This window comes from Microcaecilia unicolor, chromosome 6 (assembly GCF_901765095.1).
Source record: "Microcaecilia unicolor chromosome 6, aMicUni1.1, whole genome shotgun sequence".
In the NCBI taxonomy this organism is placed as follows: domain Eukaryota; kingdom Metazoa; phylum Chordata; class Amphibia; order Gymnophiona; family Siphonopidae; genus Microcaecilia; species Microcaecilia unicolor.
This window is the reverse complement of record NC_044036.1, coordinates 85438679-85464296: the sequence shown is the minus strand read 5'-3', so window position 1 is coordinate 85464296 and position 25618 is coordinate 85438679. Positions and strand designations below refer to the sequence as shown.

Below are 25618 nucleotides of genomic sequence, written 5' to 3'. Positions count from 1 at the left end.
TGCATAACCAGAGTTCTTACTGAGTATGATTAAATCTTATTAACAAAAAAACTAAAATATACGATCCAATGTGCACTGCATGAGCCAGCTCTCTTGCACTAATGGCAAAAATATTGGGGTGGGTATTACATATGAACAGAATGAGTAACACTAACCAAAACAAATTTTGTTATGTGCAGTTGCTCACAATTTAAAGATCATTAGGGGCAGAGGGGAATTACACAGATTGGGGGGGGGGGGGGGGGGGGGAAGAGACTACATCTTGTCAATAAACAAGTCATTTGGAGGGTCCATTTCTCTTCACTATGGCAGAGACCAAGAAGAAAAACAGTTGACTCAAGTGGAGGTCTAAATGTGAGATGCAAAAAAAAAAAAAAAAAAAAACTCACAAAAAACTCCAGACCGCCCAAAATACAGCAGCCAGGTTGATATTTAGCAAAATACGCTTCGAAAGTGCCAAACCCCTTCGAGAAAAGCTGCACTGGTACCCAAAGAACAGATCATCTTCAAAATCTGCACTCTGGTCCATAAAATTATATATGGCATAGTCCCAGGATACATGATAGCCCTTATACATCTACCAATAAGAAACAGATTCAGATCGTCACGATCATACCTAAACCTACATTACCCAAACTGCAAAGGACTTAAATACAAAAACAACTTATGCATCCGGCTTCTCCTACATAAGTGCACAACTATGGAATGGCCTCCCCAAAGCTGTGAAAACAATTCATGACCACCTGAACTTCAGGAAACCACTAAAAACCAACCTCTTCAAAAAGGCCTACCCCAAAGATCCTACATAAACCTCTTCACCCAGCAGCACATCGTGACTAATGATCATACTGGACAACACACAAATCTTCATCCCTTCCGACCCTCCACATATACCTCATTCGATCACTATACAAACTTGTATTTGTTATCAACCGACTGGGCAAACGCCTTGACGGTACTATGTAAGCCACACTGATCCTGCAAATAGGTGGGAAAATGTGGGGTAAAAATGTAACTAATAAATAAAATGTATTTCTCTATTGTCAGAACCTTCACATCAATTCAATACATCATATAAAAATGAGCCTTGTATAACACCACATCTCCAAAACACTGAAGTTCCTACAACAGAGTAGAGTCTACCATCAAATAGATGTTTGTGCAGCGCTGCGTACGCCTTGTAGCGCTATAGAAATGCTAAATAGTAGTAGTAGTAGTAGAATATCACTGAAGAGAAGCATCTACGATACAACCCATGCATTCTTCCAATGGTTGCTAATCGTGCATGGTAGTAGCGCTCTAGAAATGTTTAGTAGTAGTAGTTTTGCAACCAGTATGCCCAGGTCAAAGTTAACCAGTCTAGAGAGCTGCCTCTTTACCCTTTATCCACAAACAGACAAAAGGGTGGAGTCCTGGGCCCTTTGTACACCTTGAAAGGGCAGCCCCATAGGATACCATGGAACCTGTGGGAAGTCTCCTGTAGGGCACCTACACTGGCAAAGCTACTGTAGTCTAAAGATAAAAGATGACACCAAACAAGCAGCAAGCACAGGGTTTTCAACTCACTCAGCTCTTTGATTAGCTTCCCCAAAAAGAATTCAGACTCCAGAGCCAAAGCCATCTATGAGCAACCACCATCGACACCATGGATCTAAAAGGTATGTAGATGAGACAGGAGCTGCCTTCCTAACTATGATGAACTCAGACACCAGCAACTTGTTGCATCCAAGCAGAAGGGCCTGTGAGACAACCTCCGCAAATAGACACCTGGACCCCCCATCCTGGTGAAAACAAGGGGAGGGAAGGGAAATGGGACTTGATATACCACCTTTTTGAGGTTTTTGCAACTACATTCAAAGTGGTTTACATATATTCAGGTACTTATTTTGTACCAGGAGCAATGGAGGGTTAAGTGACTTGCCCAGAGTCACAAGGAGCTGCAGTGGGAATCTAACTCAGTTCCCCAGGATCAAAGTCGACTGCACTAACCACTAGGCTACTCCTGCTTAAGGAGCAGTTCAACCTTGTCATAAGCCCCTTCCACAGGAACAATGATCCTTCTAGCTACAGTAATCCCATAATAGAAACATCATCTTGGGGGGGGGGGGGGGGGGGGGGGAGAGAAGAAGATACAAACAGACATTCCAGCTCAACTTTCAGCAAAGGTAGTCAATTTAAGCACCTTGTGGACCCTCTCCAGGACCTCACACTTGGCCAGGACCATCTGCAATATAGGGCCCTGTGAAGCAGAAGCACCCTTGGCAACTTCTGCAGTACCTCAAGGATGGAACTCCTACCCAGGGTCTGAGCACTGTGGATTGGGAGAATCCAACTAAGCTGATTAAACTCTCAAAACAACAGACCACTGGAGAAGTTAAGCCACTGGTTTCCAAACCTGTCCTGGGAGAACACCAACCAGTCAGAATTTCAGGATATCTGCAATGAATGTTCATAAGACATTTGTATGTAAATCTCTCATGCATATTTGGTGTGGATATCCAGAAAACCAGACAGGCTGGGTTCCTCCAGAACAGCTTTAGGAACCACTGTGTTAAGCTAACTGGACGAGAATGAACTCAGCACAGAAGTATCCACATATGAGCAAGCTCTACAAGCTTTCTGTAAGTTATGGGAGAGCATCACCACCAGCTGCTGTTAAAATGATGCAGTCGTCCATTAGTGTGGCTGCATTTCCATAGTCCATCAGTGGATTGGGGGGGGGGGGGGGGGGGAAGAATCAGACCTACCTCACCATTTGCTGGAGGTGGGTAAATACTGATGATTCCAGCCCATACCACCCTTATATTGGTGATGGCACTGAATAGTTCACTTCCTCTACCACCAACAGCTAAGTAAGGGTGGGGGGAGACCCCACAATACTTGTCTAGACTGGTAGACTGGGCTAGAGGTATGAGAAAAAGTTCTTATTTCTCCATTAATCTTACTTCAAAAGTATTTTAAGGATGTATTGGCCCTACCAGAGGCTGGTTCAATTGCTACCTATTATGTTTTCCCTACTAGAAGTGACACAGGTAATCAGATGGATGGGTTAAGTGACTTGCCCAGAGTCATGAAGATACATGTGCCTAGGATAGGCTCTCCAGTGAAGCAATTGAAAAAAAAAAAAAAATACATGCCCAAAGAAATCTTAATGCTGACTTCCAAGTTTCTGGTTACATTGCTACAGCCTCACAAATCAAAAAAAAAAAAAAAAAAGGGGGGGGGGAGGATTTGTCATTCATAAATAGAGCCCCAACAGCTAGCAATGCACAGACCCATCACAGCCAAACTTCACAACTTTAAAGAGTCAGCATGAGTCACTCAGTTTATAAAAAGATTACTTTTATTGCATACGAAATGTTTAACCTCCCCCCCACCCCCAATAATCAATATAACCAGATATCCATGTTTTGACATACTGAAAGCCAAGGAATCCATACTAATCAAAACTCAAAGTATGTTTTCCTGATGTTACCTGAACAGCTGATGTATAACAAAAAAAAACCTTTTACGGTCTCTTCCACTAGATATCAAACTGGTATCTTCAGCATTTCTAAAAGCTTTCTACTAAATGTTATTCTTAACAACACTGTCAAGTGAATATGCATATAAAACTAAAGCTTCAGATATTAGGATGCCCCAGTGCCTGGAACTGATGGTGAATTTCTGTTACTCTCTGCTCTTATTAGCCATCTTGCACCATTATGTCTTGGAAGTACCTCCATCCTGCAAGAAAAAGACAAACATTAAAAATCTCAGCCTACAAACTGAAGAAAGATACAAAATTTTTGTTGGACAAGATCAGGCGTTTTCTGGTCATCCCGAGGCTCAGTGAGAGAGTTCAAGATCTTTTCATCATTTGTTCTCATCCAATCAAGCACTCATTCCTCCATCCAGAAAAACAAAGACATTAACCTTTGAACTTCTGCACAGTTGAAATCAATTAGTCCTCTTCACCTATAAATGGGATGGGAAAAAAAAAAAGCCATGACAAAATAATCCAGCTGCATTCGTCATCTCATCATAAGTAACCTCAGATGGAATGGTAAGAAATTAAAATCAGCATGATTCATATGGCAGAATCAATATTTAACACTGGTTAAGACTGAACACCCATCATACTGTCACTTAAAAGTTCCTGTTGCCAAACATGAAACTGTTCTAAACTTGATACCAATCTATATACCTGCTCAATTTTCAATAGTTATTTAATGGTTTTCACACTATGTGGCTCACAATGAATTAACAAGCATTTCCTCATGCAAAGGTATTTTAAGATACTATTAGCCTCCCTGGGAAAGTTCTTCCATGTGATGTGAGAAAAAGATCCTTGGATACATGGCAGGGGGATCAGGAAAGGAATTTCAGCACAGAATCAGTAAATGGCTTATGTTATGTGTGCTTCTATGCTACACCTGCAAAATAGCAACAAGGAATGCTGCTTGTCTGCATAATGTAAAACTTATTTCTGTCTTCAGACAGCTGAATAATACCCCTTCTGGTCACATACTGGTAAGGAAAAAAATAGACCTTACCTGCTGATTTGCTTTCCTTTGGTCCCTCCAGACCAGCACACGTGGGTTATGCACTCCAACTACCGTAGCAGGAGAACCACCTACTTCAAGTTCACCTATAACCATGCTGTGCAGTTCCCAGACAGACAGTAATCGAATAGCCAAGCAGAAGAAACCGAAAACTAACTATGGGAGTTCCTCTAAGGGCACCCAGTGCTGCTGCTTCCCAGTGTAACATTAAGACTTTTTAAATTATTTAGTACTTACAACAGAATACTACCAACACCTCACAGCCAAATAGGAGCATCAAACCAGAAGCACCGTGACTCAACAGAAAACAAAGTGGGTCATGTACCAATCTGGAGGGACCAAATGAAAGCAATAGGAAAGGTTTAATTCATCCTTCTATAGCAATCCTCCAGACTGGCACAGATGGGAAGTACCAAACGAAGAATGTAGAAGGGGTCAGGCATTATCACTGACCCATGACTCAAAAGTTTATGAGACGGGCAGCTGAAATGGAAGGCCTATTGCTAGACATCAAGTGGTCGTACCATGGACGTCACAGCCAATCTGGTGCCACTAGTACCACCAGTTCTCTGTGAAGCTCTATTCTCTAAAGGGGGAAAAAAAATACAGGAGACCCAACGAGAGCAAACTGTCACAACATGTGACGCTCTATTCTCTGGCGAAAAAAATAACCAAAAACATGCATGACACCCAACAAGGGCCAACACTGCGTCATGGCATCTTATGCCCTCCAACATGTAATGTCTTCTCCAACTGATGAAATGGGAGACCTTTGCATTGTTGAAGGATGCCATCAGATCCACCACTGGACAACCCTCACTTGTGCACCGAGAGGCCAAAAGCACAAGTGTCCAAGGTTCCACTCCCCCAGTTCTAGCAAATTTTTGCTCAAAAAACCTGCCCGAACATTTTCTACACCTGCTACATGAGCCGTAGACAAATCCTCCAGATGCTGCTCTGTCCAGCCCAGGAGTATAGCCGTCTCCTCTGCCGATAATCAACTCTTGGTATATCCCTGTTGGTTCACATAAGCCACTGCTATGGCAGTGTCAGAGAGGACTCAAATGGCTTTCCCCTGAAGTAGATCCTGGAGCCTCAAAAGCACCAGATGAATTGCCTTTGTGTACAGCCCACTGAGCAACCCCAACGCATCTCCAGCATCCAGCAATCCCGAGCCACATGGCTCAAACAGACTGGCATCCATAGTCAGGACTATCCACTTGGGAGTATCCAAGGTCCTAACCCAGACAGATTGAAAGACTGCAACCACCATGCTAGGCTAGGCATCGCAGCACTCCCCAGCAGAATCCTCATCTCCAAGGACCACATCAAAAGAGCTTCCTGAAGCAGTCTGTGAGCTCTGGCCCACCTCCCAAGGCTCGGTACCATTGAGCCAAGCATATGCAGGCAGCTTTGGCTTGAAGGCAGTAGAACTGAAGCAAGGTTCAAACTGTGATTTCCAGTGGAGCCACCATGCTAGGCAGATGCATGTAATAGTACTCCATGTCTCCCCTACCTTATCCCCATGAAAATTCGCTGCCGTGCTGGATTGCAGGGGTGGAACTAAGGACTGCCGAAGACTAAAAAAACCCTAGGGTTCTCAAAAGAAAAAGGTACTCCTACCATTAAAGAACTATATTAGCAAAAGACCTCCAAGCAGGGAGTCTGCAGTCCCCTGTGACCAACCGGAAGTGCTGGTTCAGGAGTCAAAACACTGCTGCTGTGCGCTCAACTACCGGACTATGACAATGCATACACTTTGGTTCTTCAATAATTGCAAGCTGCAGTCTGATGGTTGTCTCAAAACTGCAGCTTCGCTTTGCAGAATTGTTGGAGAAAATGGATATGTTGGAGGGATGCTTGATGGTGTGGAGCTGGAGCACGAAAAGGGAGTTGAACTGGTGGCCTCAAAAGCTAAACATGTGCAGGCACTCCAAGACAATATTGATATGGATGACAACGCAGATTGAATTTGCGTATATATGAATCTAGAAGGTATGGATGGTCCTGACCCAACAGCATTTATTCTGAAGGTGTTGGGTGACATTTTCCTCTGATCCAACCGGTGTTCGAAATTGGACTGAGCTCCCAGTGTGCCCGCTCAAACAAAGCCTGATCAAATATCCCCTCCAGGGCCTTAACTGTTAAATTTTTGCGATACCCAGAGGTGGAATATATTGTAAACACTGCCAGGAAACAAAGTTTGTGAATATGAAACTTGGTCTTTAAAAGATCTTTCCAGACCTTAGCATGGAAACAATGAGAAGGAAAAAAAACTCTAACTACAAGCAAGCACTAATGGTCAGAAGTCTGCAAGCCGATATATGGCTCCAAGATGGAAAAAATATAGGAAATAGATTTCTAAAATCCTTGGACTAGGCAGTGAAATTGCAGGATAAACCTTGGGGGGGGGGGGGGGGGGGGGGGGTTCAAGCTTTCCCTGACAGTAAAGTCAAAATCCGCTCAACTTTTGCAAAGGGCCAGGATAACAGTCTTAATGAGGCAAGACCCTGACGTAAGAGCTTAATTTGAAGACTTAGGTATGCTCTCAGAATATCCAGGAGATAATGCTTTGCAGAATAGTGTGAAGGAGATAGAGAACCAATCAGAAGGGAGAACTCCTGTGGATGGGATCTCGAATGGAGTTTACCCACATCTGAGATGTAACCTGTGAAAGATACATTACTATTGACTATTGATTGATACAGTTCTTGAATTGCAGATTACACCAGATGAACTAGTTGGGAAGCATCCCTTGCTTTGACACAAGCTTTGACTTAGGAGCCGCATCTGCCATCCATCCATGCAACCAGAGAGACGTGACCGCTACACTGAATCATGAACTTTGCTGACGCTCTAAGGTAGCCATGCAGGGCACAACACGAGGACCCCATCTCAATCTTTGCCACTTCTTTGGTCCACCGAGGCTGTTATTATCTGAACACCTATCCAAGATCTGCTTGGACCAGCTGAATCAGGCTCTCGCCATGAGATCTCTGTATATAACTACCTGTATTGCCAGCACAGCCACATCAAAGCTCTGTTTCAGCAGGGCTTCCATTCTGCAGTCTTGAGGATCCCTGAATACTATACTGCCATCCACCAGAACCATATTCTTCTTAGCGAAAACCAAAACAATGGCATCCACTACTGGATGACATAAAGACCATCTTGCTGCAAGATAGGGTAGAAGCAGACCATAGAAAGCGCCGCCCTAACGTAGATGTCAGGGGAATTCCACTGGTTCTGGGTAAGAGAGAGAAGGAAAGACCTCCCTGATCCCTTTGAGCAGTGTACAGTACATGGAGCAGATTTAGGATCCTCCTCAAACTTGGACTGCAGATATGTGGTGATGAGCTCATGCAACTCCTCCCTATAGAAAAGCCCTCAGCACAGAAGAATCTTCTCCATGAGGTAAGTCTTCCATCTAGGCTGTTCAGCGGTTCATTCTCTTCTGCAAACTACTACTTAGAAAAAGAGGGAACCCCAATTCCACAAGGACCTGTTCCTCATTCTGATTTTGGCTTTGGGGGGGAGGGGGGGGGGGAAGGAGAAGATGGGATCCCCACGGTACCTGCTCAGTCCGACCACCTCTCTGCCTCATGCAAAATGTTTGATACATTGCTAGGATAAATTCTGGAGAAAAATTCACTCCTGAGCCCCTTCTGACTCAGCAAGCCAGCAATGAGCTCCAGCTGCAGAGACTGCATGGGATCAAGAGGTGAAAACAACTGTCCCTAACCCAGATGGCACTACTGATGCCTCCTGTGCGCCCAGCATCTCTGCCACATCCCCACAAGGCTCCAGTTTAGAGTGACCCAAGAGCTGCTGAACCAGTCTTGGCCCCCGGCAGGTGATGCAAAATTTACAGTTGTACAAAGTCAAAACTGCGCCACCCACAGGCCAAGCATTTCTTCAATTTCTCCATGTTTATCATGGCTGCTTCCTTCCACAGGAAAGGCTCTTGAAAGCTGGCAAACCTCTCTCACCACCAACCTTAAATGAAGGCCAATAGAAGCAAACACTGCTTAAAATCAGCACTGTGAGGGGAAGGCAAGAACTCAGTTTCTTTGTGGAAGCAGACCACACTGGCACTCAAGGCTGTCTGCTGCAAAGCAAAAAGCAGCCATGGAACTCACACCAAATTTGCCCCAAAGGGATGTAGTGAAAAGGCACGCCAGGGAGCAAGAACTACTGAGGGCCTGTCCAGCACAACAAAACTGACTGGCAAGCCCTGAGAGGAAATAAAAGTCTAGAATAAAAAAACAAAAAATTAAAGTGACTCAGGCAGCCTAGTACCAGAACTGCACAGGCAAAACACATCCATCACCTACTGGTGACTGAACTACCAACTCTCTGGGGACTGTACAGAATGCTTATAGGTGAACACAGAAGTCAGCTGTTCTTAAGTCTCCATCTGCTGGTTGGCGTGCATAACCCATTTGTGTTTTCAGTTCATGCTTTAGGGGCTTACATGAGAGATTATCTCCTGAATAAATCTTTAAAACATGGAAAGGATGTTTTCAAGATCTGTTCAGGAGTGGCCTAGTGGTTAGAGCAATGGTCTTGAAATCCCAGAGGTGGCTGGTTCAAATCACACTGCTGCTTCTTGTGATCTTGGGCAAGTCACTTAACCCTCCATTGCCTCAGGGACAAACTTAAATAAATGTAAGCCCCTAAAGCATTTCTTTAGTCAAGTTTGTCTCATACTAAGCCATTTGATCAGTATAGAAACTGAAAACACAGGAATCCTCTGGGAGCCTAGGAAAAATGAGTCAGAATACTACCATAATGCCTTAAAACATTCATGCACTACTGCAGTCTATCATTTTTATCTTTGACCTACAGCTCATCACATATAGCACATTATCAGGGAGACGAGATAAGCATTCCTCAGCAAATCAATGACCTAGCAGTTTTTTTGTAAATTTTAATAGGCTAGTTTCAATGATTCCTGGAGGAATATGTTGGCAAAGGTGATTCCTTGCAGTAATTTAGTTATGCTATCAGCTATACTGCTGACTTCTGATGAGAGAGGCTGCCAAAACATGGTAGGTTTTTGCAGCAAGGAACGCTTTTCAAGATAATGGCAATCAATTTTAGTTCTAGAACTTGCAGTAGTGTATAATGTTGCAATTCTATCCCATAAGAGCTCTCATCTAAATGATTGTTTATGGGAAAGGATAAGCAAGCATTTCACACATTCTAGATTAGATAGGAAGGTCAACATACCTAGGTTCAAACTATGCATAGCAAGTTTCACAGACTTTGTATACAGCACATCTAGTGGGGGGGGGGGGGGGGGGGAATTGGACTGATATCACAAACATCTAGCAATGCCCAATAGCACCTTAAACAGGTACAGCTAGCTCTGGGGTGGACGGTCAGTTTACACATTCATGACACTTGACACAAACTGCTTTCTAACCAGAAAGTGACCATTATGCTGATGAAGCTTTTGATGTGAAACTTATTAATAGGGAAGAGAGTAAAATTAAGATCAGCACATAAACTAAGTTCACACAGCTCAGTTTTAGATGCGCTCTCCTAACACTGAACAGGAAGTGCTTCTTCATGAAGGTTAGATAACCCCAGTTTGAATTAATGAATCTCATAAGATTTGTCAAGAAACCTATTGCTACAACAGTGAAATAGGTATCTGGACTTTGTGTTAAGTAGACACCAGTTACCCTCTACATAGCCCAAGTAACTTCAGCACTAAAGACCTGCTCAGAGACGTTGGTAAACATCATGATTTAATCAGATGTCCCTACCAACATAGTTTTCATCATATGCAGGCACTGTAACACCATGGGCAGAAAAAAAAGTAGAAGGAAACAAGGCAGCACCAGCACAGTTCCTATATATCTCTCTTCCAAATCAGCCCCCCCCCCCCCCAAATTCAGAGTAACAAAATGACCCTTAAGTGGCTCAGATTATAAAAGATCAAATGCTCAAAGTGCTGTAGAGAATGACACAAAGTTTGTCCCCATCCCTACAAGCTCAGACTCCCATCTGCACAAGCCTCAAACTGGACAATGCTGCCATACTTAAGACTGACTCAGAATTTCTGCATGAAGGAAGCCATTCCCTCATTATTTAATGCCTCACTTCATTCCACAAAATAAAAAAGGAGCAAGTTCCCACATGCCATCTTCTTTTGATGTAGGCACATCGATAAGATTAAAAGCTCCCAAGTCTCAACCTAATTAAATGATTTCTTTAAAATTGTACTTATAAATAGTAAGTTTGATTGTTAAGCACCTGATAGTCATAACATGTCTTGGTGGCCCTTTACTAGGTGCGAATATTTCTGCATGAATACAGGGGAGTTCCTATAACCAGCCCCTCCAAATTAACACAAGGATTTACAATTTAGAACTAATTTGGATGAAAACCAATGCTTCCTCTTTGTACATCCATATGCTGCACAACCTGGCATGCTTGAAAATATAAGCGAGATCAAATAAAAACGCTACCAACAATAAAGAATGATACCTGGACAGAGCAGCTCAATGGTTTGTTTGCTTGCTTTGTTTGGGTGAACGGGGATGATGGCTGCGCGGAGGGGGAAACATTACTAACCTCATGGACTTCAGCCATCATGCCGTCTCCATTTCTCAATCTAACCTCCTCAGTCAGCTCTTTCTTACTCGCTCCCTTTCGGCTCCCTGCACCGCTGTCCTTCAATTTTTAGTCCGCCAGCAGAGTCAGTAAGGTAAGTAAGCACACTCTTTCCTGCAGCCAGCCAGAAGTGACTCACCAAGGCCAGTTCCGTAGCCTTCCTACCATAACTTCCTGTTTGACACTAAGCAGAAAGTTGCAGTAGAGAGGATGGGACTTGGCAGGAGGAAGGCCATGGAGCTGGCCTGTGTGAATCGCTGACACTGCTGGCTGACTGCAAATGTAAGCAGCTGGTGGACTCATTCTGGTGAGCAGGATGGTGGTAAATATTCAAGTATAGGTCACTTCCCAAAGCACTTACAATCCCGAGAAATATGCAATGGGAGATAAGTGATTTGCCAAAGATCAGTATCAGAAGCTGGTGCTCAGCCCAGTGCTCTCTCTAGGCCATTTTCTCTCCCATACAGTAAAATTATGTATCATACCTGATAATTTTCTTTCCATTAATCATAGCAGATCAATCCATAGACTATCTCCACCTGCTGGTAGATGGACACAAACCACCAGTCTATGGCTTGATCTGCTTGATGAAATGGAATGAAGTTTTCCATGGCAGGAGCAGAGTTTTAGTCTTCCCTGAAAGATGAGTAAACCCATATTCTATCATCTAGAGTAATAAACTCATTTATGAAGTGAAAATGCAAGGCATGTACAGGAATATAGTAGCAAGTTCAAAGCACTGCCATACTGGGTCAGACCAAAAATCCATCAAGCCCAGCATCCTGTTTCCAACAGTGCCAATCATCCAATACCTGTCAATCTCAAAAGTACAGTCATTTCTACTTGTGAAGCAACATGCTATAGGGATGGCAAGGATTGTGGCTTAAAACAGAGCTTCCCAAACTGAGAGTCAAAGTTTTGGATTGTGACCTGGGTGGGTAATATATAGAATATTATTGTCCTGTGTCTGCCAGGAGTCATACGCTTTCAGCAGCCTATGAAGGTTGTGGCTGCCAAGATTGGTAAATTAAATGCCGACATAAGGAGCAGTGAAGAAGAGAAAAAAAAAAGTACAAAAATTCCATGAAGGGCACCTACTGCCCTTTGAAAGGAAGCTGAAAACTGGAACAGAAGTTCACCCTTTTAGCATGAAAACAGAACACAGCCAGAGTGGCTAAGGGACTACATGGCTCAACTAGAGCTCCAACTGTAAACCAAAAGAAAATGCAGCATGATCTGGCCCCAAGGAACTTCAGAGTTTGAACAAATGTATAACACACAGAAATATCGACAAATCTAGTGTACAAAATTGACTGAGACCTAGCTCAATAGGCTCACAGCTACTATCTCTGAAAAGCATACTTCTATTAAGAAATAAAAGGATGGGGAGACTTCTCATTTTGGGTACATGCTCTGCCCCAATCCCCCTCCCCCAAAATGCAGGCAAGTAGAAGATGATGCACTGACTTGAGCACAAACAGACCCTTACCTGGCAGGTCATCAGCACAATTCAGTTGCTGCAAAGGAAATTAAGAGCATGTCATTAGAAAACAGGCCTCTTACCAGGAAAAGACCAAGTACATTCAAGTCCTACCCCCATCAGCATGACTGCTCCCCCTCCACCCTACCAGTTTTGACCAGCTGTTAGAGTTGTCAAACATATTTTGGAAACTCATCTAATCCAGTTGTAACCAAAAAAAAAACAACCCTGTCTTTAACACCCTCACATTGGCATTTTATTATAACCCAAGACGTTTAAAGTCTTATTTAAATCTCTTGTCCTATTGAAAGAATGTAATATCAGGCTAGTGCCGAATATACAGGGTCTTTATCAGTATAAAAAGATGATCCACAAACTGATTTCAGATCAGACATTTGTACACATCATTTATAGCACCCTGTAATTCTTACTTCTCCAAGAACCCTCCTCCCCCTTCAGAATTCTGCCATATCCATGGATCCTGCGCTATGTACACTGTCAGTGATAAAAGTGGAACAGGTGGGGCTCATTTTTAAAGAACATTAGGTAAAGGGAGTAGATTATAAAGAAACCAAAACCAGGATAGTGTAATTGGTACAAGGAAGCCATACATTTCTATAAACAGACTGGAAGGGGGCTGCAATTTTTACATCAGACCCTTTAACTTGCTGTGGTATGCACGCTAATTTCCCCCAGGCACATTAGTGCTAAGCTGTATTCTTTATTGAAGGAGAAAATTATCAGGTAAGACCTAATTTCTCTTTCCATTACGTTCTATCCCACTATTCCAGGACAAGTGGGATGTTCAAAAGCAATCCCTGCGAGGGTGGGGACATCAGCCCTGCTGCTCTTAAGACCGCCGCCCCAAAGGACGCATCTGACTGTGCAGCAACATCCACCCTATAATGCTTGCTGAAAGAATGCAACAACGACCATGTTGCCGCCCTGCAAATGTCTACCGGAGGTCTCTGCCCACGACATCACCACACGCCTAGTCGAGTGAGCCTTCAAACCCAAAGGCGAAGCCTTCCCTGCCAGGAGGTAGGCGGACGACACCGCCTCCTTTAACCAGCGGGCAATGGATGCCTTGGAGGCCATTAGGCCCAACTTCTGTTTACCGAACAAAACAATCTATCTGAGCGACGAAACTCGTTAAGTCGCCTCCAGATACTGGATAAGAACTCTTCGAACATCCAGAAGCTGCAAGGACGCATACCGGCTCCCTCTGTCCTGCCGACGAAAGGAAGGCAGCACTACCGACTGATTAAGTTGAAATTCCAAGACCACCTTGGGCAGAAAAGACAGCACTGTCCGTAGAGACACCGCCATCTCCAAAAAACAGAGAAAGGGGTCCCTGCAAGAGAGCGCCTGGAGCTCAGAAAAGCGATGGGCCGAAGCAATAGCCACCAAAAATACCACCTTCACAGTAAGATCCTTCAGGGAAGCCTGACAAAGAGGCTCAAAGGGAGGATGCTGAAGCACTCCCAAGCACCAGATTGAGATCCTAGTCAGGGCAGGGAGCCCGGAAGGGCGACCCACTCCTTTCAGAAAACGGACCACATCCGGGTGAGCCGCCAGCAAAGAATTGCGCAAGCGCCCTCGGAAGCGGGCAAAGGCTGCCACCTGGACCTTCAAGGACCCCAGTGCTAAGCCAAGCCCTTGTGCACCCCCTGCTGCAGAAAATCAAGGATGCTGCCCACTGAAGCGCTAAAGGGATCCAAACCCCTTTCCGCACACCAATCTTCAAATATACGCCAGACGCGGGCATAGACCAAGTAGACCGCTTGTGAGCCTGAAGCAGGATAGTAATAACCGAATCCGAATAGCACCATTACCTCCTGCACCAGATCATGCGCTCCACGAAGGACTAGGTCTAGAATTTTTCCTTCTCTCGCTGGCTCCTGTACCAGCTGCTCCATAAAGCTGTCCTTGATTTAATCAAGGAATTTTACCTCCCTAGCATGTCCCGATGCTACATTTACCCAGTCAATATCGGGGTAATTGAAATCACCATTATTGTGTTGCCCAGTTTGTTTGCGTCCCTAATTTCCTTTAACATTTCTGCATCCGTTTGTTCATCCTGGCCAGGCAGACAGGTAGTACACTATCACTATCCTTTTCCCCTTTACACATGGAATTTCAATCCATAGTGATTCCAAGATGTGTTTTGTTTCCTGCAGAATTTTCAATCTATTTGATTCAAGGATCTCCTTAATATACAATGCTACCCCTCCACCAAGTCGATCCACCCTATCACTATGATATAATTTGTACCCTGGTATTACAGTGTCCCACTGGTTATCCTCCTTCCAACAGATCTCAGAGATGCCCATTATATCAAATTTTTCATTTAGTGCAATATATTCTAACTCTCCCATCTTATTTCTTAGGCTCCTGGCATTCGCATATAGACATTTCAAACTTTGTTGTTCCCATTTACATCATGCTTAATACTTTTTATTTTTATTTTAGGACACCTGATCTACTACGGTCTCTTTTGCAACCTCACTATCAGGATACCCTATCTTCCCTGTTTTGGTGATATCTTTGAAAGATACCTTATCCCGAACCATGCGCTTTTCAGCAACTGTCGGCCTCTCCCCCCCCCCCCCCCCCCCCCCCCCCCCCCCCGTTTCTAGTTTAAAAGCTGCTCTATCTCGTTTTTAAATGCCGATGCCAGCAGCCTGGTCCCACCCTGGTTAAGGTGGAGCCCATCCTTTCGGAATAGGCTCCCCCTTCCCCAGAATGTTGCCCAGTTCCTAACAAATCTAAAACCCTCCTCCCTGCACCGTCATCTCATCCACGCATTTAGACTCCAGAGCTCTGCATGTCTCGGGCCCTGCACGTGGAACGGGTAGCAGAGGATCTGGATTTGAGCTTTCTACCCAAGAGCCTAAATTTGGCTTCCAGAACCTCTCTCCCACATTTTCCTATATCATTGGTACCTACATATACCAAGACAGCCGGCTCCTCCCCAGCACTATCTAAAATCCTATCTAGGTGACGCGTGAGATCCGCCACCTTCACACCAGGCAGGCAAGTGACCAGGCGATCATCACGTCCACCAGCCACCCAGCTATCTATATGATGCATTAAGAAGACAAATTCAGGGATAAAAGGCATACCCTGATCAGGTAAGCACCCTGCTGCGACTGCCAGGCTTCTCTGCCACTGGCAGAGCACGTTCCCTGACTGCGAAAGACAAAATGGCCAAAATTCCAGCCTCCGCCAGAGAGGAGTTGCCAAGAGATCCCTCAGGGTACCCAGAACGCTGATCCAGGCCCGTTATCCCCAGAGAAAGGCCACCAGGATCTCCTCCTCCACTCGGGAACACTGGTCTGCACACTGTGCAGCGGCCCGAGGAGGAGCGTCTACCCCCATAGGAGGAGCAGCGCTTCCATCACCTCAGCAGGGACCAACATGTCGCCGCACCGAAAAACACCCAGTCAGAGGCCCGACTCTCAGTTAATGTGCTAATCAGGGTTAAGCCTACTGGACACATGCACACTGGATTCTGCATGAGGACAGCTAATACCATGTACTGACACTTCGTTGAAGAAACACATCTGTGTACGTGCTGGAATGTTAATTCTGCAGATCAACGCCAGCCTTGCAAAGATTCCTTGTGCATATAACAGATGTCAAATTTTGTGTGTATAACATTCCAATACACATGCTAATACAATTCTCTTCTGCTTGGACTTATGCGCAGAATCACTACCTCCGGTCTTAGACGTCTGCAGGAACTGCTATACTCAGACGGAAAAAACACACAAAACAAAAAACTTGCGCTGAATACTCAACTAAACATTCTACACATTTGACCTGCCAGGTTTTCAAGTTCTAACATAGACACCTTGAGTATTTTTTTCTCATATTTTGTTGCAGAGAATAGCCTTATTACCATTAGTTTTAATTTGCTGTGTTTCAGTATCACATCTGCAGATTCATACCGTGTCTTATGTTCTTACAGTAGTGTATGGTTACCTTTCTGCATCAGCCTCAGTATTTTGTATAACTGATTTGCAAAGGGTATGATACATACCTGTAGCAGTTGTTCTCCGAGGACAGCAGGCTGATTGTTCTCACGACTGGGTGACGTCCGCGGCAGCCCCCACCAACCGGAAATAAGCTTCGCGGGACGGTCGACACGCAGGGCACGCCCACCGCGCATGCGCGGCCGTCTTCCCGCCCGTGCGCGACCGCTCCCGCCAGTTGAATGACTAGCAAAAAATATGAAATACACAACTCCAAAGGGGAGGAGGGAGGGAAGGTGAGAACAATCAGCCTGCTGTCCTCGGAGAACAACTGCTACAGGTATGTATCATACCCTTTCTCCGAGGACAAGCAGGCTGCTTGTTCTCACGACTGGGGTATCCCTAGCTCTCAGGCTCACTCAAAACAAGAACCCAGGTCAATTGAACCTCGCAACGGCGAGGGAACAACAGAAATTGACCTACGAAGAACAACTAACTGAGAGTGCAGCCTGACCAGAATAAATTCGGGTCCTGGAGGGTGGAGTTGGATTTACACCCCAAACAGATTCTGCAGCACCGACTGCCCGAACCGACTGTCGCGTCGGGTATCCTGCTGGAGGCAGTAATGAGATGTGAATGTGTGGACAGATGACCACGTCGCAGCCTTGCAGATCTCTTCAATAGTGGCTGACTTCAAGTGGGCCACTGACGCTGCCATGGCTCTGACACTATGAGCCGTGACATGACCCTCAAGAGTCAGCCCAGCCTGGGCGTAAGTGAAGGAAATGCAATCTGCTAGCCAATTAGAGATGGTGCGTTTCCCGACAGCGACCCCTAGCCTGTTAGGGTCGAAAGAAACAAACAATTGGGCGGACTGTCTGTTGGGCTGTGTCCGCTCCAAGTAGAAGGCCAATGCTCTCTTGCAGTCCAATGTGTGCAACTGACGTTCAGCAGGGCGGGTATGCGGCCTGGGGAAGAAAGTTGGCAAGACAATTGACTGGTTAAGATGGAACTCCGACACCACCTTCGGCAGGAACTTTGGGTGGGTGCGGAGCACTACTCTGTTGTGATGAAATTTGGTATATGGAGCATGAGCTACTAGGGCTTGAAGCTCACTGACCCTACGAGCTGAAGTAACTGCCACCAAGAAAATGACCTTCCAGGTCAAATACTTCAGATGGCAGGTATTCAGTGGCTCAAAAGGAGGTTTCATCAGCTGGGTGAGGACGACGTTGAGATCCCATGACACAACAGGAGGCTTGATAGGGGGCTTTGACAAAAGCAAGCCTCTCATGAATCGAACGACTAAAGGCTCTCCAGAGATGGCTTTTCCTTCCACACGATAATGGTAAGCACTAATCGCACTAAGGTGATTCCTTACTGAGTTGGTCTTGAGGCCAGACTCTGATAAGTGCAGAAGGTATTCAAGCAGGTTCTGTGCAGGGCAAGAACGAGGTTCTAGGGCCATGCTCTCACACCACACGACAAACCTCCTCCACTTGAAAAAGTAACTCTTTTTAGTGGAATCCTTCCTAGAGGCAAGCAAGACCCGGGAGACACCCTCAGACAGACCCAACGCAGTGAAGTCTACGCCCTCAACATCCAGGCCGTGAGAGCCAGAGACTGGAGGTTGGGGTGCAGCAACGCTCCGTCGTTCTGCGAAATGAGAGTCGGAAAACACTCCAATCTCCACGGTTCTTCGGAGGACAACTCCAGAAGAAGAGGGAACCAGATCTGACGGGGCCAAAAGGGCGCGATCAGAATCATGGTGCCGCGGTCTTGCTTGAGCTTCAGTAAGGTCTTCCCCACCAAAGGTATGGGAGGATAAGCATACAGGAGGCCGGTCCCCCAATGGAGGAGAAAGGCATCCGACGCTAGCCTGCCGTGTGCCTGAAGTCTGGAACAGAACAGAGGCAGCTTGTGGTTGGTCTGAGAGGCGAAAAGGTCCACCGAGGGGGTGCCCCACGCTCGGAAGATCTTGCGTACCACTCTGGCATGGAGCGACCACTCGTGCGGTTGCATGACTCTGCTCAGTCTGTCGGCCAGACTGTTGTTTACGCCTGCCAGGTACGTGGCTTGGAGGAGCATGCCGAACCGACACGCCCAACGCCACATCCCGACGGCCTCCTGGCACAGGGGGCGAGATCCGGTGCCCCCCTGCTTGTTGACGTAATACATTGCAACCTGATTGTCTGTCCGAATTTGGATAATTTGACAGGACAGCCGATCTCTGAAAGCCTTCAGTGCGTTCCAGATCGCTCGGAGCTCCAGGAGGTTGATCTGCAGATCCTTTTCCTGGAGGGACCACAGACCCTGAGTGTGGAGCCCATCGACATGGGCTCCCCACCCCAGGCGAGATGCATCCGTCGTCAGCACTTTCGTGGGCTGCGGAATTTGGAATGGACGTCCCAGGGTCAAATTGGTCCGGATGGTCCACCAGAGCAGTGAAGTGCGGCAACTGGTGGAGAGGCGGATGACATCTTCTAGATTCCCGGTGGCTTGAAACCGCTGGGAAGCTAGGGTCCATTGAGCAGATCTCATGTGAAGACGAGCCATGGGAGTCACATGAACTGTGGAGGCCATATGACCCAGAAGTCTCAACATCTGCCGAGCTGTGATCTGCTGAGACGCTCTGGTCTGCGAAGCCAGGGCCAAGAGATTGGTAGCCCTCGCTTCGGGAAGGTAGGCCTGAGCCGTCTGGGTATTCAGCAGCGCTCCTATGAATTCCAGAGACTGAGTAGGCTGGAGATGGGACTTTGGGTAATTGATCACAAACCCCAGCAGCTCCAGAAGTTGAATAGTGCACTGCATGGACCGGAGGGCTCCTGCCTCCGAGGTGCTCTTGACCAGCCAATCGTCGAGATATGGGAACACGTGCACTCCCAGCTTGCGTAGATACGCTGCCACCACCACGAGGCACTTTGTAAACACTCGTGGGGCAGAGGCGAGCCCAAAGGGCAGCACACAATACTGAAAGTGCCGTGCGCCCAGGCGGAATCTGAGATACTGTCTGTGAGCTGGCAGTATCGGGATGTGAGTGTATGCGTCCTTTAAATCCAGGGAACATAGCCAATCGTTTTTCTGAATCATTGGCAGAAGGGTGCCCAAGGAAAGCATCCTGAACTTTTCTTTGACCAGGAATTTGTTCAGGCCTCTCAGGTCTAGGATGGGACGCATCCCCCCTGTTTTCTTTTCCACAAGGAAGTACCTGGAATAGAATCCCTGCCCTTCCTGCCCGGGTGGTACGGGCTCGACCGCATTGGCGCTGAGAAGGGCGGAGAGTTCCTCTGCAAGTACCTGCTTGTGAAGGGAGCTGAAAGACTGAGCTCCCGGAGGACAATTTGGAGGCAGGGAGGCCAAATTCAGGGCGTATCCGCACCGCACTATTTGGAGAACCCACTGGTCGGAGGTTATGAGAGGCCACCTTTGGTGAAAAAATTCTAACCTCCCTCCGACCGGCAGATCGTCCGGTACGGACACTTGTAGGGCGGCTATGTTCCCGTGGATCCAGTCAAAAGCCCGTCCCCGGCTTTTGCTGTGGAGGCGCAGGGGGCTGCTTAGGCGCACGCTGTTGACGAGAACGAGCGCGCTGGGGCTGTCCCTGTGCCTGGCGAGGCCTTCGGGCCGGCTGGTTGTACCTACGCTTTGCAAAAGAATAGGGTGCAGCCTGCCGTGCCCGGGAAAAACGCCCACCCGTGGGGGCGGGTGCTGAAGGCGCCCGGTGGGAGAGCTTGTCGAGAGCGGTTTCCCGCTGATGCAGTTGGTCCACCATCTGCTCGACCTTCTCACCGAAAATGTTATCCCCCCGGCAAGGGACGTCAGCCAGTCTCTGCTGGGTGCGGTTGTCCAGGTCAGAGGCACGCAGCCATGAGAGCCTGCGCATCACTATACCTTGGGCCGCAGCACGAGATGCCACGTCACAGGTGTCAAAAATCCCCCTGGACAGGAACTTTCTGCACGCCTTCAGCTGCCTGACCACCTCCTGATAAGGCCTGGACTGCTCCGGCGGGAGCTTATCGACCAGGTCCGCCAGCTGTTGCACATTGGTCCGCATGTGGATGCTCATATAGAGCAGGTAAGATTGGATGCGGGTCACGAGCATGGAGGATTGGTAGGCCTTCCTCCCAAATGAGTCCAGAGTGCGAGACTCCCGCCCCGGGGGCGCCGAGGCGGTATCCCTCGAACTCCGTGCCCTCTTGAGAGCAGAATCCACGACCGCTGAGTCATGGGGCAACTGGGGCCGCATGAGCTCTGGGTCAGAGTGGATCCTGTACTGGGACTCTGCTTTCTTGGGAATGGTGGGATTAGTTAGTGGTCGCACCCAGTTCCGGAGCAGCGTCTCCTTCAGGACATTGTGCAGCGGTACCGTGGAGGACTCTCTAGGTGGTGATGGATAGTCGAGGACCTCGAGCATCTCGGCCCTCGGCTCTTCCACAGAGACCACGGGAAAGGGAATGCTTATAGACATATCCCGCACAAAGGAGGCAAAGGAGAGACTCTCAGGAGGTGAGAGCTTCCTCTCCGGTGACGGCGTGGGGTCCGAGGGAAGGCCCGTAGACTCCTCTGAGGAGAAATATCTCGGGTCCTCCTCTTCCCCCCACGAGTCCTCATCCTCGGTATCGGACATTAGCTCATGTAGCTGCGTCCGGTACCGGGCCCGGCTCGACGTCGAGGCACCGAGGTCTCGGTGTCGTCGAGCGGTGGACTCCCGCGCCGGCGGGGACGGAGCTCCCTCCATCGACGTCGACGGGGACTCCACCTGCGTGGCTGTCGAGACCGGCACCGCAAGCGGCGGCGGTGTCGACTGCCCCGGCGCCGGGCTAGAGCTCGCCGGCGCCACAGTCATCGGCGCCGAGGGCGCAAGCACCCCCGGCGCCGGCACAGCCTGGCGCATCAGCCCTTCCAGGATCCCCGGAAGGATGGCTCTGAGGCACTCGTCCAGGCCCGCTGCCGGGAAAGGCGGTGGGGCCGGTAAGGGTGTCGGTGCCGGAAGCTGCTGGGGGCCAGGAGACGGCACCGAGGTGCCGGAACCCCGACGCGTCGGTACCTCCACCACCGACGGAGATCTCTCCTCTCTGCGATGACGCTTCGGCGTCGACTCCTCTTCAGGGTGCACCGAGGGCTCCCGGTGACGGCGCTTCTTGTCTTTTTTCCGGTGCACGTCACCGGTGCCGGAGGGCATGGAGGAGGAGGAGGTCGATCCCCCTCGGTCTCGGGGTACCGGGTCCGACAGGGTTCGGTCCCGTGGCTCACGAGTTGAGGGAGTGACCGGGGCCGACTGCCCACGCGGTCTCTCTACCCCACTCTCGCCGGCGGACCGGCGGGCCGACGGGACCTGTTCTCCTGGGGTCGCTGCCATCGGTGCCGATGTCTCGGGCATCGATACCGGTACCGAAGAACCGGTCTTCGATACCGATGCCGTCGAGGTCGACGTCGAGGGGCCGGCGCAAGTTCCAAAAAGACGGTCCCGCAGAACTTGCCTCGCAACCTGAGTCCGTTTCCGGAGACCGAGACACAAAACGCACGACTTGAGATTGTGCTCCGGCCCGAGGCACTGGAGGCACCAAGCGTGGGTGTCGGTCTGCGAGATCGGCCGGCCGCAGCGACCACACTTTTTAAATCCACTCGGGACCTTCGAGGACATCGACGGAAAAATCGCGTCGGCGAAGTCAAAGTCGGCAATGGTGGCTAAAATCACACCACGAAAACTGAAACCGACCGAGCGGCCACTAGGCCGCAACGAGGCGTCCCCGCTAGAAAGCGAGGGAAAAGAAGGAGCGCGTGCTCCACACGCGCAAAATTCTTCTTTTTTTTTTTTTTTTTTTTAATAAAAGAGAAAGAAGAAGAAGAAGAGGCCGAACAGGCCAAAAGCGACGATCCGCGTAAACGCGGTCGAAAAAATCCGGCGGCTGAAACGAGAGAGAGGGGAAAACACAACTCTCTCAGTCGCGGAAAAAAAGTAACTGGCGGGAGCGGTCGCGCACGGGCGGGAAGACGGCCGCGCATGCGCGGTGGGCGTGCCCTGCGTGTCGACCGTCCCGCGAAGCTTATTTCCGGTTGGTGGGGGCTGCCGCGGACGTCACCCAGTCGTGAGAACAAGCAGCCTGCTTGTCCTCGGAGAACTTATTTTACATGCACTTCTGACAAATAAAATAGCATTAAGTTACAGTATTAGTAAAATAATGCATGTTATCACTATAACACTTTGGTACATAAACCCTTTAGACCTCTGGAGACAGGAAAATACTTATTGCACTTGAATGTAGAGTTACAGACTAAAAGCAGTAAGCTAGAAAACCTGGCTCCCCAATTTACTAAACTACAGAGTGGAGGAGTGGCCTAGTGGTTAGGGTGGTGGACTTTGGTCCTGGGGAACTGAGGAACTGAGTTCGATTCCTGGCACAGGCAGCTCCTTGTGACTCTGGGCAAGTCACTTAACCCTCCATTGCCTGCCACATTGAGCCTGCCATGAGTGGGAAAAGCGCGGGGTACAAATGTAACAAAACAAAAAAAAAAAAAAATAGCCCTACTGATTAGCCACTTATCAGAAATAAATGTTAAGCGTTTATCTAAATTTGTCTCTATGGAAATCCTATGGTGAAGTCTAGTTTGCTACAAAAGTTTTCTTGCAACATCCTATGACCCTATAACAAAACCCTAGAAGCTAGAACAAGGTTAACAAATGTTACCAGCACTGGTTTGGCTCTAGAAGACGTAAGCAGTCAAAGTTCAGTCCTAGAAGGGAAAAAAAAAAGTGTGTCAAGGCAACAACAAGGATCTTCATTAAGAAAACCTAAGCACTACGCACCCGAGTCAGATAGAGCTAATTACAGACCTCCATGGACAAGTCAAGTCTGTCAGCCTCATCATACAGGCAACAAGCTGCAGCTAATACAGGTTGTTTAGAAAGAAGGGTACTAAAGCGGCTCCACAGATCAACTTAAAATTCACTTGTACTAGTGCTGCAAGACATACTTGATAACTTCATCGAAGTGATTATAGTCATATCCCAAAACATGAATCCAAGAGCTTTTACAGACTTTCAAACATTACATGATACTTCAGGTACTGGGTATAAATGCAACTCCATGAAGATGAACACTGTAGCTACTATGTTCAAAATAAGTGTACTCAGAGCACAGTGCAAGATCCTTTTAGATCCAACAGCAGCACAAAGGTCTCCAATTTAGTGCCACTGATCTGATTACTTTTGCAAATTACTTTAGCTTCCAGCAATCCAGTTCTCAATAGGTATTGTATTGCAGGTTCAAATCTCTGCTGCCAAGTTACCCATTCCAGGAGACATTCTGGTCAGTCCTGGTTTTAAAAATATACACTCCAAAGCAATGTAATAGTTGGAAGTCCATAATGCTACCTATTGAAGTCAGTGCTGCCAAGTCCCATAATGTACTAGGATGAGGTTGGCAGAAATCCAGAACTGGTCAAAATAAAAAGTCCCCCTCCTGGAATGGGTAACTTGGCAGCTCTGACAGTGTGTAGTCTTAAGTGCCACAACCATAACAACGTCAGGGGTGGGCACAGACCATGTCTAACTACAAGAGTGGAGAAGGGAGAGGCAGCATGAAAGGATCAATTCCTTAACTGCTATATTGTGTAGGTTTGTTTTGTATACTGCAAAGTTGAGCTGTCTCCCATTAAAAAATCCATTTACTTTTTGGAGACTTTATGGAACCCCTAATCCAATATGGCCCATTTTGAGCTGTCTTTATTGGTTATCCTCCTCACGCCAAACTTGTTCCCATACTGTTATATTTTATTATTCTGCTCTCTCTCCTCCATTCCTTTCCAGTTATCTTTGGATCTGAATAAAGGTTCCATACCAAGGGGCTGCCAAGTTTAAGCATAACTAAAATTTACCCGATATTCTCCTACCCTCAAACTGGTTAACACTGAAAAATGAACACAGATACCCCACCATCATTAGAACCCAGAACTATGCCAAGAGCAGCCACTGGCCCCTAAAATACAACATGATGAATTGAATTTTAAGATACGGATATTTAAAAACTATAGGAATATATAGGAAGGTTTATGTTTTGAGTAATATAGTATGAAGAGGCAGTTTAAATGTAACCCAGTCTATAATAGAGGGAAGCTGTGATGAATGCAAATGAACACTGAAGCCTGCGCCTCAGAAGTACTAGTTAAAAACAAAAGCAATACACCATTACAGAGGTGATATATCAGGACACTAACATCAAGTATGATTAGTCATCATTCAAGGGATTAAGCTTAACTGACGTTACTTGCAGCATAGTAGCGTGAACAAGTCCTGCAATTATCTGTGTTTACCTTTTGAAGTATACTGGGAAGAAAGGAATTTAAAAGTGGGGGTGTGGTGGGGGAAGGGCAGAGTCATACTTTGTACAGTTGGGATTGTGGCCCTGGGGAATAGTACACTTTTTTCTATGCTATCACAATAGACATAATTTTGTCCAACTGTAGACCTAGTACTGTATACCATCTTGATATCTTAATTAAAAAAAAAAAAAAAAAAAAAAAGACACAAATAAGTTACCTACAAAATTTGTTATAAATGTAGCACCCTGAATTTGGTTTCTGAACTGGCCATACTAATCTTGCTATATACAGGCACTGCCCCAAGTAATTCCTTAAAAAAAAAAAAAAAAAAAGCAGTAAAATATATAAGTATATGAAAATGGAATCTACAAGGACACATCTAGATTTCTATACTTCTCTCAAGAAAGCTCATCCTACCCTGGGCTAAGCTACAACCCAATTTGTACTACCATCAAGTTTGCATAGAGAAATTGAATGTAGACCATACACATCTTATCTAATTTAAACTCTGGCATTTATAATCCACTTAGCAACTTCAAAATGGAGATTGCATATTATAAAGCAGGCACTTTCTCTGTCAGCTGAAACTCTGTGAAGTTAAGAACTACATTTTCAAACGTACCTTTCTAGTATTAGATTGATCTTTGAGGCTCCCACCATAACTCTATAAG

The 25618-nt window shown here is 46.9% G+C and overlaps 1 long non-coding RNA gene and 3 other non-coding genes across 8 annotated transcripts in view; all 4 read right to left on the bottom strand.

Moving 5' to 3' along the window:
• Positions 1 to 3455: 3455 nt before the first annotated feature.
• The window catches only part of LOC115471764, a 68097-nt gene continuing 45934 nt past the window's right edge, over positions 3456 to 25618 (bottom strand). For all 5 annotated transcript variants that reach the window (XR_003942414.1, XR_003942412.1, XR_003942411.1 and 2 more), the window contains 5 exons: positions 25570 to 25611; positions 23315 to 23360; positions 12658 to 12685; positions 3916 to 3957; positions 3456 to 3726 (listed from right to left, as the gene is read on the bottom strand). This is a non-coding gene — a long non-coding RNA (uncharacterized LOC115471764). The remainder of the gene's footprint in view (positions 3727 to 3915; positions 3958 to 12657; positions 12686 to 23314; positions 23361 to 25569; positions 25612 to 25618) is intronic.
• LOC115473624 lies at positions 4030 to 4101 on the bottom strand. The gene has a single exon (XR_003942716.1). It is a non-coding gene; the product is annotated as a small nucleolar RNA SNORD47 (small nucleolar RNA).
• Positions 10266 to 10347, bottom strand: LOC115473625. The gene has a single exon (XR_003942717.1). It is a non-coding gene; the product is annotated as a small nucleolar RNA SNORD74 (small nucleolar RNA).
• On the bottom strand, positions 12996 to 13062 carry LOC115473595. Its single transcript, XR_003942692.1, has one exon. It is a non-coding gene; the product is annotated as a small nucleolar RNA SNORD78 (small nucleolar RNA).